At 43.3% G+C, this 16,662-nt stretch overlaps 1 protein-coding gene and 1 non-coding gene across 3 annotated transcripts in view; one reads left to right on the top strand and one right to left on the bottom strand.

Moving 5' to 3' along the window:
- Nucleotides 1-7,127, top strand: part of HS3ST1 (heparan sulfate-glucosamine 3-sulfotransferase 1) — a 63,078-nt gene extending 55,951 nt beyond the window's left edge. Inside the window, exons 3-4 of one of the 2 annotated variants that reach the window (XR_003520792.2) lie at nt 6,550-6,865; nt 7,026-7,088. The gene's annotated coding sequence lies outside the window, so the exon portion shown is untranslated. Of the gene's footprint in view, nt 1-6,549 lie in introns of both variants that reach the window. The other variant, XM_027598930.2, reaches the window with a different exon arrangement.
- A 4,775-nt stretch (nt 7,128-11,902) lies between these two features.
- On the bottom strand, nt 11,903-11,975 carry TRNAK-UUU. Its single transcript has one exon. It is a non-coding gene; the product is annotated as a tRNA-Lys (tRNA).
- Nucleotides 11,976-16,662: the final 4,687 nt, after the last annotated feature.

Genomic DNA, 16,662 nt, shown 5'->3' with positions numbered 1-16,662 from the left:
AATTCAAATGGTACGAACATTCCAGAAAACAACTGAACAATATGTATTAAGGTCCTTAACAATGAGTAGAGTCCTTTGCTGCCTAATTCTGCTGCAATGAATCTCTCTCTTTTTTAAAGATTTATTTATTTATTTTTATTGAGTGAGAGAGTGCATGCATGTGGAGGGGGGAGGGGCAGAGGTGAGTGAGAGAAACTCCAAACAGAGTCCACACTGACCATAAAGCCCATGGCAGGGCTTGATCCCATGACCCTGAGATTACGACCTGAGCCAAAACCAAGAGTCAGACACTCAACCAACTGCACCATCCAGGTGCCACTCAATGAATCCCTTTTAAGGAAATAATACCCAAAACAAAGACAGTATTAAAGCAATATTGTAATAGTGATACTGAAAGCAATAGAACTGTCTATTAAGACATATTTTGCTATATTTTATATATAAAATAAAAAATGTTATTGATCATAAAATATATAAAATGAAATATCTTGTTTGAAAAGTTTATAAACATCAGCCCATCTGGCACAGAGTTTGGCACAAATCCTGGTCTGGAGAAGACACTCTCTAAACTGTTAACATTCTAAGCTTTGAGGTTAGTAATAGTTTATATAACTTATTCAGCATTAGCCAAGACCACAAACAAGGCCAGAAAAGCTAGAATTGGAATATTAGCAGGATTTGCATTGATGGCAGCATCTCACTGGCCAAGATGTGGATTATGCAGAGATTCTTACACATTCCATGGTGCTTGAGATGGATGATTGTTTAAATGTTTTGGTAGCCAGGGTTAATTCTGAAAAAGAAAAGAAAAGAAAGAACAACAAAGGGCAACAATGAAACATCTTCCAAAGACATTCACAGTAGCTTTGTTTCTTTTTTTTTAATTTTATTTTATTATGTTATGTTAATCACCATACATTACATCATTAGTTTTTGATGTAATGTTCCATGATTCATTGTTTGCATATAATACCCAGAGCTCCATTCAATACGTGCCCTCTTTATTTTATTTTATTTTATTTTTTTAAAGATTTTATTTATTTATTTGACAGAGAGAGACACAGTGAGAGAGGGAATACAAGCACGGGGAGTGGGAGAGGGAGAAGCAGGCTTCCCGCGGAGCAGGGAGCCCAATGTGGGGCTCAATCCCAGGACCCTGGGATCATGACCTGAGCTGAAGGCAGACGCTTAACGACTGAGCCACCCGGGCGCCCCTGTGCCCTCTTTAATACCCATCAGCAGGCTAGTTTACAAACAAATCAAGTAAAAATAACCTGCATATCAAATAACAGGATCTGGTTATGTAGCTTGTGGCAGAGACACCCCATGGTGTATCATGTCATCTGCATGGAGGATTTTTCATTTATAATGTTAATTGGAAGATGTACATAAAAGTAAGTATGTAATTGCAGTAAGTAAAAAAAAAAATACTTTTCTGTACACTAAGACTATAAATCACTCAGAAAACTGGTAACTAGGTGATATGTGGAGGGAGGGGGTTTGCAGATATCTGTCTTACCTTTTCTCTGCTTTCTCCTTTTCCGCACACCCCCATCCCTGACTTTCTTACTGGTTGTTTAAAATGAAAAATTTAATAACATTAAAGATGTATAATTCATCATCAGAGGAAGCTTGAGCACAGTCAATTGAGGACAAATTAAAGGCTACTGTGCTTCCTACGACACACTCAGGGAGAGCATGTAGCCTCACAAAGGTACGCACACAGGGAGTGTGTTTTCTCAAAAAGTGGCAAGGATCGAAAACATAAGTAGGTTGTTAAAAGACCTGGATGATTTTTTTTAATGGAAGGCATACAAAGGATGTTGACCCCAGCAGCATATCTAGGGAAAACACTTAGTTCGAATTTGATTTTTCACAAAATGCCTCTCAAAATATTTGTCACAAAAGCTTCAGTGTGAAAGTGCCAGTGTCCAGAGTTTTAGGTCTTCATTGAGATCTAGTCCGTGTGGACTTGAAGAGCTACGGTTTGGAAAGATAGGCGAGACCCTTTCCGTCTGACAGCAAGGGACGGAACAAGGGGTCCATCACCTGGATAAAAAGGAACTTCCTATTAGGAACAGTGTATGGCGGTCAGGGTATCAGTAAGAGATAGCAAACCTAAGTTGGGATGACTTGAGATGGGCTTATCCATGAAATTACACAAGTGCAATTGCATAATATGGTCACTAGCCTCAAGTCAGGAAAATTGAGTTATTTTTCCCTTTTATAGAGCAATAACCTTTTCTAGCATCCACGTTGATTTTCCTTGGAAAATTTTTACAAAACAATAAAATCAATGGTATATTTAATTGAAGTATAAAGTGATGTTGATGATCAACGGGCCCAACCTGGGAGGAATATGTAATTAGAGTTCTTTCAGTGTCACCCAAAGACCACAGTGCATGATAAGTACATTTTAATAAGAGCTAACATTTATTAAGCACTCACTGTGTGCCAGGCACTGAACCATGCACTTTATATTAACTCATTTAATCTTGCCAAGGGTCTTTTGAGCTATGCACTATTGTTGGTTTCTCCTTCTTCTCTATGCACAGAGCAACCAGGGGAAGGTACTCTCACTGTAGGATGTACAATTTGCTCATAGTTCCAGCTGCTGCCCCTCTGAATCCATTACCATGTCTGATAAAACCACACTTTGCCTGGACTACTTCTAATCCAATGACCAAGAATGGCAGGACATTCCACTTCCATTCCAATGAGATGTAAAATTGCTCCAATGGGTGACTGGCCCAAGAATACCTATTAGCCCAGCCAAACCTTCCCTGAAACTGTGTTGCAAATATTCATCCTCTCTTCTTCTTCCTCTCTTCTCATCTTTCATAGATATCAGATCCCATAGACTTCAGCAGGTTCTTTCTCCTATTCCTTCCCTGCTATGGACTGAATTGGGCTCCCTTCCACAATTGTGCAAAAGTGCACAATTCATATGTTGAATTGCAAAGTGACGGTATCTGGAAATAGTCTCTTTAGGAGGTAATTAAGATTCAAGGAAGTCAACTTGAAACTACACAAGTGCAATTGCATAATGTGATCACTAGCTTCAAGTCAGGAAAATTGAATTAGTTTTCCCTTTCATAGAGCGATAACCTTTTCTAGCATCCACGTTGATTTTCCTTAGAAGATTTTTACAAAGCAATAAAATCAATGGTATATTTAATTGAATCCCTAATCCAATCCCTAATCCAATAGGACTGTGCCCTTGTATGAAGAGGAAAGAGGGAAGAAAGGAGAAGAAGAAGAAGAAGAAGAAGAAGAAGAAGAAGAAGAAGAAGAAGAAGAAGAAGAAGAAGAAGAAGAAGAAGAAGAAGAAGGGGAAAGGGAAGGGGAAGGGGAAGGGGAAGGAGAAGGGGAAGGGAAAGAAGAGGAAGAAGAAGAGGAGGAGAAGAGAGATCACACTCTCTCTGTCATGTAAATGTATGGCAAGAAGGTGGCCAAGAGCCAAGAAGGGTGTTCTCACCAGAAACCTGAATGCCCACCACATTGATCTTGGACGTAGCAGTCTCTAGAAGTTGTGAGAAAATAGATTTCTGTTGCCTAAGCTCTCCAGTTTGTGGTAGTTTATTACGGCAACCCCAGCTGGACCCTAATACACTCCCTCAATAAATGTCTTAACACATCTAATACCATATTGGCATCATGTTCTCAGCGGACCCAAACAGACACATGACCACCAGGAGTTTCAGGGCTTTGCCTAAGACCATAGGCCCAGGGCTTGGCAAAGCTGGGGCTCAATCCCAGGCAGCTGGACTCAAGGCTCTACATTCTTTCTTACTGATCTACCCCGCCTTGAGTCAGTGACTGCCTTGACTTGCTCTGGGGAAATTTAGGGGAACAGCTTCTACCCTCCCTTAACTAAAGCATTTCTGCTGTTACCTGTTTTGTCTAACTTGAAGGCAGACACCCATCGTATCCTATCTGAGACTTCTTCACTCCAGCAAACCCCTCTAGTACTTTCTTTCATTCTTTGTGATGACACAGGGCTCTGATGCTTCCTCAGTCTCCCTCCTGCTCTCCAGAGGCAACTGAGACAGAGTGAGTGTAAATGGGCTCCAACATTTCCCAGCTGTAAAATCTCAGACACCCTTACTATTGTGAAGTTTTGTTTAATTATATGAGAAAAATGAGAATATCCATTCCTAACTCATGGGTCACTTGGAGGACTAAGTGAGTTAACATTTAAGGACCCAGGACATCAGCTAATACACAAAGCCATTTATAAATAATAGATCCCTGTCCGATTTATTTTTTTATTATTTTTTTAAGATTTTATTTATTTATTTGACAGAGAGGGACACAGCGAGAGAGGAAACACAAACAGGGGGAGTGGGAGAGGGAGAAGTAGGCTTCCCGCTGAGCAGGGAGCCCGATGCGGGGCTCGAACCCAGGACCCTGGGATCATGACCTGAGCCGAAGGCAGACACTTAATGACTGAGCCACCCAGGCGCGCCTAATCCCAGCCTGATTTAGACCCATCTTTTGATTTATTTGAACCGGTGGCTCATTAATCTGTTGCCCAGAAGTGCATAAAATACTTTCATTTGAGATGATGGCCTTTTCTACCCCTCCCTTGTGGTGAGATTTCCAATAGACAGACTCAAGACATTCCGTTCAGCAGCTCTGCCTAGCGTTTACATTTCCCCATATATTCATGTGAACCAAAAGGAAATATTTTTATTTCCTAGCGTGGTTATCTCATTCCCAGAATTTCCCATGAACTTAGTAATCAAGTCCTGACTAGTGCCTGAGTTAATGTCAAAGCCTATGTCAGAAGTTGCTTGTTTCGGTGGGTGGGAGGTCAGGGGGAGAGTGTGGGAAGAGTTAAGGAAGTCATTCTCTCAGTACAGTTCTGATCTTCCAAGAAGTATACTCTGCTTTCCGTTATCTCTAATGGTTCTTTATCTGAACCCATGTTGAAAAGTTAAAAAAAACAATTGTTTAAGCCATTTTTAAAATTGAAAATGAGAAGTAGTGTGCTGTCCTGGGAATTGAGTGACCTTCAGAGTAACGTAGGTGAGAATTTGGTCTGCTGCTAAGGAGCTGAGTTACCTTAGTCCATTTCCTTAACTTCTCTGTGTTTGTTTTCTGCAACTAGAGAAGAATGAGCTTCCCTTCCTGAGACCTCCTGTGGGGCTAAAATGGGGTTGGAAACCTAAACTACCTCCATGCCAAAGGTACCTGTGTGTATGGCCATTGTGCAAGGATGAACCTGATATTTTTGTGACTCTGGCACCCACACCACCTCTTCGCCTTTCAAGGTGTTAGGTGTTCAAAGCTCATCAGGGTTTTTGAGAGCATCTGGTAGAGAATTTCCACTGTTTTATTTTCAAGAAAGTCTAGGTGGCTTGTTAGAACTTGGAAGTTCCTCTCATGATTAATATCATCAGTAGACACTGTTATAGGTTTTTGTTCATTTGTTGGCTTGTTTCAAGTAAAAAGAATTGTTCATTCTCTCCATTAAATGTAGGCTTTATTGAGAAATCAAATTTTAGTTTTCACGTAATACTTGTTTGGCTGTGTTTATTTACTTGATTAACTGATCTTTAAACTGATTCTTTGGAATATATGAGAACACCTGGAAAGTCCCGTTGGATTGAGCCCTTGGTTATTAACTGCATTGCCAAATACCTGTGGCAGGTACTGTTTCCTGTCACTTACCATACATTCTGGAAAGAATGACACTATTCTCTGAAGGACAATGTACCTCATCCAATTATTTCTTTTTTTTAAATTTTTTATCCAATTTTTTTCTCAAAAGTAATCTTGTTGAACATGTCATCATGTCTAAAAAAGTATTTTATTATTATTTTTTTCTCTAGCTCCGCTCTTCACATGTCTCTGAATGACAAGCTCTGATGTTGGCATGCATGTGTATGTGCCAGGCTTCCAGAGGGTTTTGGCCCCTGAGTAGGTGACCAATCATGATCAGATGCACCCATGGCCAGAGTGCAAGGGCTTTGTGATATGTTATGATAGGTGCCTTTCATGAACCATAAGTTTGTGCTGATGGTTCTTCTACGTACTGTGGTATAACAGTTCATATTTCTTTTCCACATGTGTTGTCCACTGAAAGATAACAAAAATTCAATAAAATACTTATTTTAGGCCCATGAGAAGAATCCATAAATGCCAACCCCTTAGGCCCCTGAGAAGAATCCATAAATGTCAACCCCTGCCTTTGCCTTGCTCACATCTGGCTCCTGAGTGGACCTAGGACATCCTTCTAGAACAAGACACGTCCCTGTGTCCGCACTATTTCTGCTCGAGTCAGGACAGGTGTTGGCAGCCTCAACCCGTGACTCCAGTGGGAGTCTAGCAGAGTGGTAGTGATCCTGGAATTCTGCTTCTGTCACCTGTTAGCTCTTTGAACCCAGGCAAGTTAACACATCGTCTGTAAAATGAGAACAATACCTATTTCAGTGGTTTACTTTGAGGACTAACTGGGGTATTATTACATGTAAAGTGCCTGACACATAATAAGCCCTCGGTAAATGTAACATATCTTCATTATTATTTTTCCTCTTCTTCCAGGTGGCCCCATTACTGAGTGAAGCTCATCTACTCTGTTCCAAGCCTGCCCCCATTCTTCTACAAGGAATTATGACTGACACACGGGGCCAGATTTCATGGGACCATGCTGAACCTCATCACTTCTTGGTGACTTTGAAAATTTATCTCATCTGCAACTGACTTTCTCATATGTAAAAGAGGCGTCATATCACCATTAGTGGTGCTGTAAAGATTACATGACCTGATTTATGTTAAGTGTTTAATATGATTCCCTGGGCAGCATTGGTACTCGACAATTTTTTTTTATGAAAATGAGTGCAAAACTGCGTACGTATAGGTAAAAGTTTTGAACCAACGGTATATTGGGTCTGGTCTTTTAAGAATCCTTCCCTTGTGGACACATGCTGGGGATCACTCTTGCTTGCCTGCAGCAGTTAGCTTACTAATTCATTCCCAAGCATTGTGTTTGGTTTTGCTTTTGCTTTTGTTTTTTACAGGCCACGGTTCTAAGAAACAGAGCCTTCACTTTTCTTTGGAGACTGGAGGCACAGAGAAGGTATCACCACCTCGGTTCTTACTGCTTTCCACAGAACATCACAATTCACACAGGGGCACTAAATACATTAAAATGTGGAAAAGTGAAACTCTGCTAAATAAATATTCATAAAGCACAATTTGCCAAATGAATATCTGTGCTACGTGAACATGCATAAAATAAAACCTCATTGAACAGGTACAGAATTTAACCAAGTTATAAAATTCATTAACCAGTAAGTACACCCATCCATTAACAAATTAATCAGCTTTCCCTGCTTTAAAAATGAGTTCATAACTGAATAGCTTATTATACTGATCTTTCCTCATTGAAGACTATTAATATAGGAATATCGAATGTGGAGAGAAGGAAGGTATAGATAGCATTTTTTTTCTTTTCTTCTTAATTGGTCTAATGATAAGCTGACTCTTCAGTGAAGACCCTTATGTCAATTGTACAGTAAGGAAAAGATACGAAATATTTTGGTTTTGTTGGTTTTTGTTTGTTTTTGACATTTTCTAAATGCCAATGAACATATCTCATTTAATTTTTTAAAAGATTTTACTTATTTATTTAGAAAGAGAGAGAGAGAGAGTGTGTGTGTGTGTGTGTGTGTGTGAGCGGGGGGAGGGGCAGAGGGGGGAGAGAGAGAGAATCTCAAGCAGAGTCCCCATAAGCAGACTCCCCTGTGTCCTTACAGGGAAGTTCCCCACATTAATTGGGGAATTTTGTAAATTTTGTAAATTCCCCAATTAATGTGGGAGACAATAAAGTACATCATTTTGGTGTGGTAAGTATTCCAGACAAAATTAGTAGGGATTCAAAATTTACAAGAAAAGTGATAAAAACAATTTAAAAAGTTAACATAAGTGCTTTAAAACTGAGCATTTTTTCTCCTCCCCTAAACATGCCTCTCTTAAGACAATGCAGCGCCTTCTTCACTCATCCCTTATAGCCTCCTGTCAACCCTTCGCACCTCAGCCTGAGGCACAGTCACGTTATCCTGCACATAGGACTGATGAGTGCCTCCCTGCTAAGTCCCGGCCAACATCTGTATGCCTTCGTATGTGTTATGGGTTGAATTGTGGTCCCTCAAATCCTGATGTTGAAGCCCTCACCTCCAGTTCCTCAGAATGGAAACGTATTTGGAAATAAGATCTTTAAAGAGGAAATTAAAATGAGATCACTGGGGGAGCCTTATCCGGTAAGACTGGTGTCCTTATAAAGAGGGAACATTCGGAGTTGGAAAACCCTGTAGGCAAGACCACGTGAAGAGACGCAGGTAAGAGATGGCTGACTACAAGTCAGAGAGAGAGGCTAGGGACACATCCTTCCCTCACAGCCTCAGATGGAACCAACCCTGACAAACCTTGATTTTGGAGTCTAGACTCCAGAACCCTGAGACAAATGATTTCTGTTGTTTAAGCCACTCAGATTGTGGTGCTTTGTTCCAGTGGCCCTAGCAAATTGGCACAGTGCAGCTCAAGGATCTTGTCGTGCTCTGCCCTTACCTGCCCTAATCCAGTCTCCTCTTCCTCTACCTCCAAGGCACCATCTTTATCCCCTGTCAACACTGTCCTTTACCTCTGAACGTCAGCCACTTCCGGCACCGTGCTTGCCCTAGAGAGGGTTTTTAATAAATACTTATGGAATGGATTTCACTTGCAAAGAGCACAGATTGGAGCAAGGAATCTTAAGAAACCCAAGGAAAGGTCTACTGGTCCCGCCTAGGTCACACCTCAGAATGAAGTGTTGCACAGAATAAGGTGGTTCTGCATCCTAAAAGCAGTTTCAAGAAACAGCTCTAGGAAAAGTGATTAATATGGTCTTTGCTGTTTTGGTTTACATTTGTTGTTGGTTCCTGATAACTCTTCAAATGGGAAACGTCCGTAAAAGATGATTACAAGGGACGCCTGGGTGGCTCAGTTGGTTAAGCGACTGCCTTCGGCTCAGGTCATGATCCCAGAGTCCCGAGATCGAGTCCCGCATCAGGCTCCCGGCTCAGCGGGGAGCCTGCTTCTCCCTCTGACCCTTTCCCCTCTCATGCTGTTTCCCTCTCTCTCTCTCAAATAAATAAATAAAATAAATAAATAAAAAAAATTTAAAAAAAAGATGATTACAGGGATTGGTTGTATTTCCAAATACCATGGTGGACTGGAGTGGATGTCCTTTCTGGCATCTTGGAGACCTTGGGACCTGAGAATTTCCTGGGGATCCTGTGTAAGTCACTATAACTTACATTCTCTTACCCTATTCCCCAGATGGTTATGCCTGAGTCATACTGTAGGTAGAGTAAGTTTGTACAGTGCTCACCTCCCTGAGTCTCAGGAAATTACATTGTCTAAAGTGACTAAATTTTTTTGGAATTGGTAAAACTTGGCTCTTTTAAGCTCTTACATTTAGAATGATAATATTCCCGAGGATTCTTTTGCAGCAATAAAACACATTTTCCCATGTTTGAAGGTAGGATAATTCTTTCCTGAAAAATTATTTTCATACTCTCATCTTGAGGGATCATCATATGTACTGTTACGCTGCACGGGAATGCAGTAGTACCCTATTGGCGTACATAGGTAAATAGGACCTTCCCTGTGATTGTGCTGGGCTACTATTATTATTTTTTAAGATTTTTTATTTATTCATTTGACAGAGAGAGAGAGCGAGCACAAGCAGGGGGGTGGCAGGCAGAGGGAGAGGGAGAAGCAGGCTCCCTACTGGGGAGGGAGGCAGAGAGCCTGATGACGTGGGGCTCAATCCCAGGACCCTAGGGTCAGAACCCAAGCTGAAGGCAGAAGCTTAACTGACTGAGCCACCCAGGCGCCCCTGGGCTACTATTCTTTTGGAACTCTGGTTTCTTTGTGGAGGTAGCTGTGTTAATGGAGAGCTCACACATGTTGGAATACACACTTGAAGTCAGAGGAGTTTTGTTAGACAGGAATGTTCTATTGTAACCGTAAATCATAAACACAGCGCTAGCATGTGTCCTTGACTCTCAGCCTGCTTGTAGGTGGGTGCTGAGCACAGTGCTTCAAGATAGACCTGGGACTGAATCCCACTGCTTTGGTTTGTTAGGGCTGCCATGCCAAAGTACTACAAACCGAGTGACTTGAACAACAGATATGTATTGTCGGGCTGCTCTGGGACGCCAGAAGTCCAAGATCAAGTTATCAGCAGGATTGCTTCCCTCTGACGACTGTGAGACAGAATCCGTTCCACACCCCACTCCTGGTTTCTGGTGCTTTACTGGCAATCTTTGGAGTTCCTCGGCTTATAGAAGTATCACCCTGATCTCTGGTTCATCTTCACGCAGTGTTCTCCCTGTGTGCATACCTGCCTCCAGATCTCCTCGTCTTCTAAGGACACCAGTCATACGGGCTTAGAGCCCAGCCTAATGACCTCATTTAACCTAATTAGCTCTGTAAAGACCCTGTCTCCTAAGTCACATGTGAGGTACTGGGCATTTAGGACTTCAACACAGGGATTTTCAGGGAAGGAACACAATTTAACTTTTAACATCTGGCATTATAGTGACTCGCTCTGTTGCTGCAAAAGTCACTTGAGCTTTCCTGAGTTTCGGTCGTCTCATAAATGAGAGGAAGCAGGTTCTACACGCCTCCCAGGGGGATGTGAGAATTTCTAATGAAATAGGGAAAAGCATTTTGCGACAGCCTCTGTGCTGCTTGTGGTTCGTAGGCTAGAGTGATGCCACCATGCCTCGGTGGAACAGGCATGTTAAAGCAGGTATGTTAGGGCCATTGTCAGGGAAACCATATTTCAAATCCTCATGAGGGAAGTGAACAGCTTTTGATAAGTGCCTACCATGTGCCAGGATGGTGCTAGTTGAACTTGTGGGGAACTGGTTTATTCGGCTCTGTCTAAAAGGGGACGAGCTGATCGGGCTGTAAACATCTACCTGCTGACACTGGACATGTTCCTTTCCTTGACTGAAATATGAGGGGGAGGAAAGTACATTGGGGTGTCGTAATGACAGCCACCATCCCAGCCTAGGGGTCCCACTTAAGAATGGAAGAATCTCAAGCAGCACCTAGAGGAGCCCCTCTCTGGACGCATGCTGGGCCCGAAGTCTGCACCACCCCCCGGGGCACCTGAGGGTTTGTAGGTGTGAGGTATCCTGGAAGGGGTCTCCCTAGCTGGGCAGCGTTACCTTGGAAGGACAGCAAGAATGGGAGCTGCGGGTGTGGCTTGGGTGCTGGGGACACACACCAGGGGGCGCCAGCACGGGCTTCCTCGTTCCTGATGTTACGAGCTCACTTATGAGCACCTTAGGGCGGAGGCTGCTCAGAAAATTCCCAGAAATCATGGTGGGATGGAGGGTGCCCTCGGAAGGGGCCTGAGGTCTGGGGATTATGCTGGAAAGGAGGGTCAGTAAGACTTACGGGATTCCATCTGCATCCAAAGCTGAGAAGACTGGAGGGGTTTCACATTTCTCAACTAATTTCAACATCACAAGATCCTGTGAGGCAGCTATAATTTCCCATTCTGAAAATGAGGAGACTGAAGTATTTCCAGACAGGCTATTTGTCTGCCCAAGTGTTTCCTGGGTGATCGCTGTATCACCTGCATAGTCTGGGCCACATGTACCCATCACTTATGTTTGTTTGTACTCAGAATTTTCTTTCAGCTGATTTTATTGTACTTAGAGTTGTCTTTTTTATTATTATTATGTTCAGTTAGCCACTGTATAGTACATCATTTGCTTTTTATACAGTGTTCAGTGATTCATTAGTTGCGTATAACACCCAGTGTTCATCACATCGCGTGCCCTCCTTAATACCCGTCACCCTGCTACTCCATCCTCCCCCGCAAAGATGTATCTGATGCCCGAACAGGGACATGAACCCTGGACCCTCAGGTTAAAAATCTGACGCTCTACTGACTGAGCTATCCAGGCCCTTGTACTTAGAGTTGTCTTGAGGAAACAATATATTTGCAATCAAGGGCCCACTATGACATATACAGCTTTAAAAAGACACATCAAAATAAATATGTAATATTAAAAATTAAAATTGTTGCCCAGCAAATCCACTCCTAGGTATATACTTAAGAAAATGAAAATATATATCCACATAGAAACTTGTATGTGAGTGTTCAGGGCAGCATTATTCATCGTAGCTCCAAAATGGAAACAAAACAAATGACCATCAGTGCATAAGTGGATCAATAAAAAGTGATATATGTATGAAAAGAAACGTTATTAATCCACAAAGAGAAATCTGTAGGGGTACTTGGGTGGCTCAGTAGGTTAAGTGTCTGACTCTTGCTTTAGGCTCAGGTCATGATCTCAGGGTCGTGAGATGGAGCCCTGAGTTAGGCTCCGCGCTCAGCGCAGAGTCTGCTTGAGATTCTCCCCCTTTCCCTCTGCCCCTTCCCCCATTCACACTCTCTCAGTCTCTAAAATAAACAAATAAATAAAATCTTAAAACAAAAAAAAGAAATCAGTAGTACTGATTCTACAATGTGGGTGGGCCTTAAAACACTATGCTAAGTAAAAGGTCACATATTGTATGGTTCCTTTTATATGAATTATCCAGAATAGGAAAATCTGTGGAGACAGAAAGCAGATTAAAATTTACCAGGGGACAGGAACGAGGAATGATTTCATGTGTACAGGTTATTTTTGTGGGATTATAAAAAAAAAAAAAAAGTTTTCAAACTAGAGAGAGATGGTGGGTGCACAAAATTATGAATATATTATGCCAAATTATTCACTGTAATGTGGTTAACTGTATGTTATGCGAATTTTGGCTCAGTTAAAAAACTGCCGTCGATGTGTCATAAATTGCTGTGTGTACCCACAGAGGCATCAAACATGTACTTTCGGAAACACGGGCCTTGGGTCCCTCGCCCCCAAAGCAGGGCGACCGTGATTCAAAGCTTTTATTTTTGGTTCCAAAGCTCTGCCCTACTTTGCCTGATGTTGCAACAAGGTTGGAAATGGAACCCTCAGCTTTTACTTCAGTAGAACATTCTCAGACAGCGAGCTCCACAATTGTATAGGATGGGAGACGGCAGGTGCAAGAGGGGACCAAAGAAAGAATTGGTGCCAAACTGGGGAAACTTGCCCCCAGCCAGAGCCACCCAAGGGACCGACCCCCTCAGTGATTGTCACCTCTGCTGACCTCATCAGTTTCAGATGCGGATCAATCATCGTCAGGCAGACTGGAGGCGAGAAAGAAAGACTGTGGACCCGTCCCAGTTGGCTCGTCAGGCAGCCAGACCGATGGAATCACTTTGGACGCACACAGACAAGTCTTATAATTCCAAAGTCTGTGGGTTGCTGGGGGTGGGGTGCAGAACAGCAATTTTAACACAGGATCCCATAACCTCATGCTCCCACCTGTTACCTGTCCTTGCTTTTTAGTAAAACTTTCCCAAAGGGTTTCCCAGCCCATCAGCTTCTATTTCCTCCTGTCTCCCTCATTCCTCAATCCAAAGGTACCTGGAGTGTATCCCCAGTCCTGCAGATAGTGTCTGTCTTTCCTCTGTAGGAGGACCCCCTACAGCAGTATCTGACCTTATCCCCACACCCTCTTCTATGGAAGGCTCCCTTTCTTCGAGCCCATGATACCTGTCTCCTGGGGCTTGTCCCCTCCTCTGTCTCCTCCACTGGACTCCAAGCAAAGCATGGCAGGGAAGATGCAGGCTTCATTCCATATCAAAGTGCCTGGAAGCTCCTGAGTCCTTCCCTTGGGAGAAGGAACTAATGAATACCTTGATTCTTCCAGCTGAAGGACCTGGATTCCGTTCTCTAAGATGTGAAAGGCTTTTACACAGAAGCAGTGGACTGTGTCATGCTTTAAATTCCCCTGGACAGCATCCAAGCTCTGAAAATTTTAGTTGGAAATCTTCAAATGTGCTGAGAAAAGCTGGCCCTGACTCTGTGAATCTCCTGTGTGAGAAGGAAGAAGTAGGTGTCTTCAGCTTTGGAAGCACCATGACGGAGAATCACAGGGGCATCAGACGGAACAGGGTTTAGTTTCAGCTCTGTCACATCGTAGATTGGTGACCTGGAGTGACCAGAGCCCTGGTTCCCACATCTGTAAATCGGTGAAAATAACACCCACATAGTAAGTACTGACAAAATACCCGCCTGCCATGATGAAGCTAAATTAAATGAGATGATGTGCAGCCACTTTTGTTATAATGTGATATGCACTCTCATGCCATAAAAAACCCCAGGCTCAAGGGAAAAATGGATTTGCTGGCACAGCACTCAAAAACCTCATCGCTGACACATTTTAACCAAAAAGGTAAGAACGTAATAAAAATGATAGAACAGTTTTACACGTAGTAAGTGGATAAAGAATAAAATACTTCAGTAAATATGGCCCTTGACCTTGAAAAAGACTCCGAGTTTGGAGCTCGGGAGTGATTGAACAGTATATAAAATTGGGGGGACAGTTATAGCCCGGGATGTGGACCGGAGAGTGTGACTCCTGGCCCACGCGAGGGACGGGGGCGCCGGAAGGTATCTGAGATGTTTGATGTGTGCATTCTCTATATTCCCATATGGCTCTGTTCATGTGGATGCAGTTTTCTTTGTTTATTTAGCATTTCTTGTGGACAAGATTCCACTAAGCAAACACAACGTGCGTGTTAAGCTCAAATTGCTCCCTGGTACATCGGTTATGCTGCAAAAGGTTTGCATGATAAAAATAAGCCCGGTACCGGAGCTGGCTGTAAGTAAAGCACTAGTAGTGTCCCTGGGTGCAGTAAACATTCATTAGACGGTTTCTATTTTTCCTTTCTATTTCCACCCCCAGCCCCTGTAAAGTCCGATCTTCTTGAGGGCGGGCGCTATGTTTTGCCCACATTTCGCCCATCGATAAGTATTACCAGATTTCGTAAGAGCAGGATGGGCTGCAACCTTTGGGGAAGAGCCTCCTGCATTTGACAGGGGCTCAATCGCAACAGGCAGGTTAGAACAGGAATCCGGATACCTGAGGGCCCGCGGGTGAGTGCAAGGCCAGACCGAGGGGAGCCTGTGCTGGACCCTGAGTACTGACCTCACCGGGAGCTGGGTCTGCAGGTGGAGGGGTAAGTGTGTCTCACGGTGGGAAGTGGAGGGCTTCAGAAGTAAGAATCAGCCATGCTGTTAACTCCCCTAGGGTAAATGAAGAGTCTTAGAGAGGTGACAGTGTCACAAATTTGGTAAGTGACAGAGTCAGGACTTGACTTGAGGAAGAACTGGCTACAAGCCCGTGCTTCTCCCTTCACATCACTGTTTATTTACCACCTGCGACAAAATCAGCCGCGTCTACAAGGTCCTACCATGTAGAGTGAACTTTCCACCTGGCATTCCACCAGTCATCCTATCTAATCCTCGACACCATCACGTCATGTAAGAGCCTTAGCCTCCTTTTACAGATGAGAGAAACGAGCTCAGAGAAGGAAAGTGACTTGCCCAAGGAGACACACGAGGATGTGGAGGGCTAGCTGTGCTGTCCTGCAGAGCAGGGCGAGGATAGAGCAGGCTGTCAGCCCTGCAGGGCAGGGGAGGGTGGATGAGGGATGGATAATGAACACCAAGTACCGTCAGCACAGAGCATCATTCTGCTCTTGCCCTAATAGAAGCATAAATATGGCCCTTCCCTGCAATGAGCAATTTCCTTAGCTCTGCTGACACAATGGGAAATATCCTCAGTGAGAAAATTAAATATCGGTATCACAGGACTGTTAGAGAAACAAATGGCATCACAAACTTCCTCCTCCCGCTGCAGTCCCACCGCTCAGGCTGGCATGAAGCTCTGCACAGGGGTCTGGTGTCCCAGCTACCAAAGCAGAGATTTTTGAGATGTCTGGAACTTGGTTTTGTAAGGTGATTCATCCATTCGCATTTTTACACACTTCTGTTTGAATCAGCATGAGCTTTTACCTGGGATTCACATTCACCTGGGCCAGACAGGGCCTCTGAGCAACGGTGAACTTGGGCAGGTTACTTATTCTCTCTGATCTCCAGGTTCCTCTCTGGACCTGTTTCCTCATCTGTGAAATGGAGATCAGCATCATCACTATAAGCATCATCACGGAAATACTTCCTTCACTGGGTTCTTTCGAGAGTGAACTGTGTTAACGTCCCAAGTCTAGAAAACAGTGTGCATACAGTAGGCAGATGCTCAAGAATGTGATATTCTTTTCTTTCCCGGGGGGTCCCAGAGCCTGTGCTCAGTGAAGTGTGACACGTAGAGCCCTGTCCTTGTGGAGTTCATTGTCTGGCAGGCACAGGGACCCACGTGCCTGCCTCCTGGCCTGTATCTCAGAGAACAGTCAACTTCTGGAGTGTAACGAGCCCTTTTAAAAGTCTGTTTTGCAACCACTACAGGAAAGTGTTTATAAATTTAGCATCCAAGTATTGAAAAAATACAGTGACAAAAGACTGCCATGAATTAGTAACAATTTAAAATGCATCTGGATTTTATTCCACAAAACATCATTCACATGCATTTGAAGACAAAATATCAGAACTTATGAAGGGCTGGGCATTTTATTTGGGGTCGAGACAAAGCACCGTACGTCTATGGGTCTGAGAGTTCAGAATCACTCTATACCTCCCATCCCCACGGCCTCCAGACTGAGAA

This window comes from Zalophus californianus, chromosome 2 (genome assembly GCF_009762305.2).
Source record: "Zalophus californianus isolate mZalCal1 chromosome 2, mZalCal1.pri.v2, whole genome shotgun sequence".
In the NCBI taxonomy this organism is placed as follows: Eukaryota; Metazoa; Chordata; class Mammalia; order Carnivora; family Otariidae; genus Zalophus; species Zalophus californianus.
The sequence above is the reverse complement of the archived record's forward strand: the minus strand, read 5'-3'. Positions and strand labels throughout refer to the sequence as shown.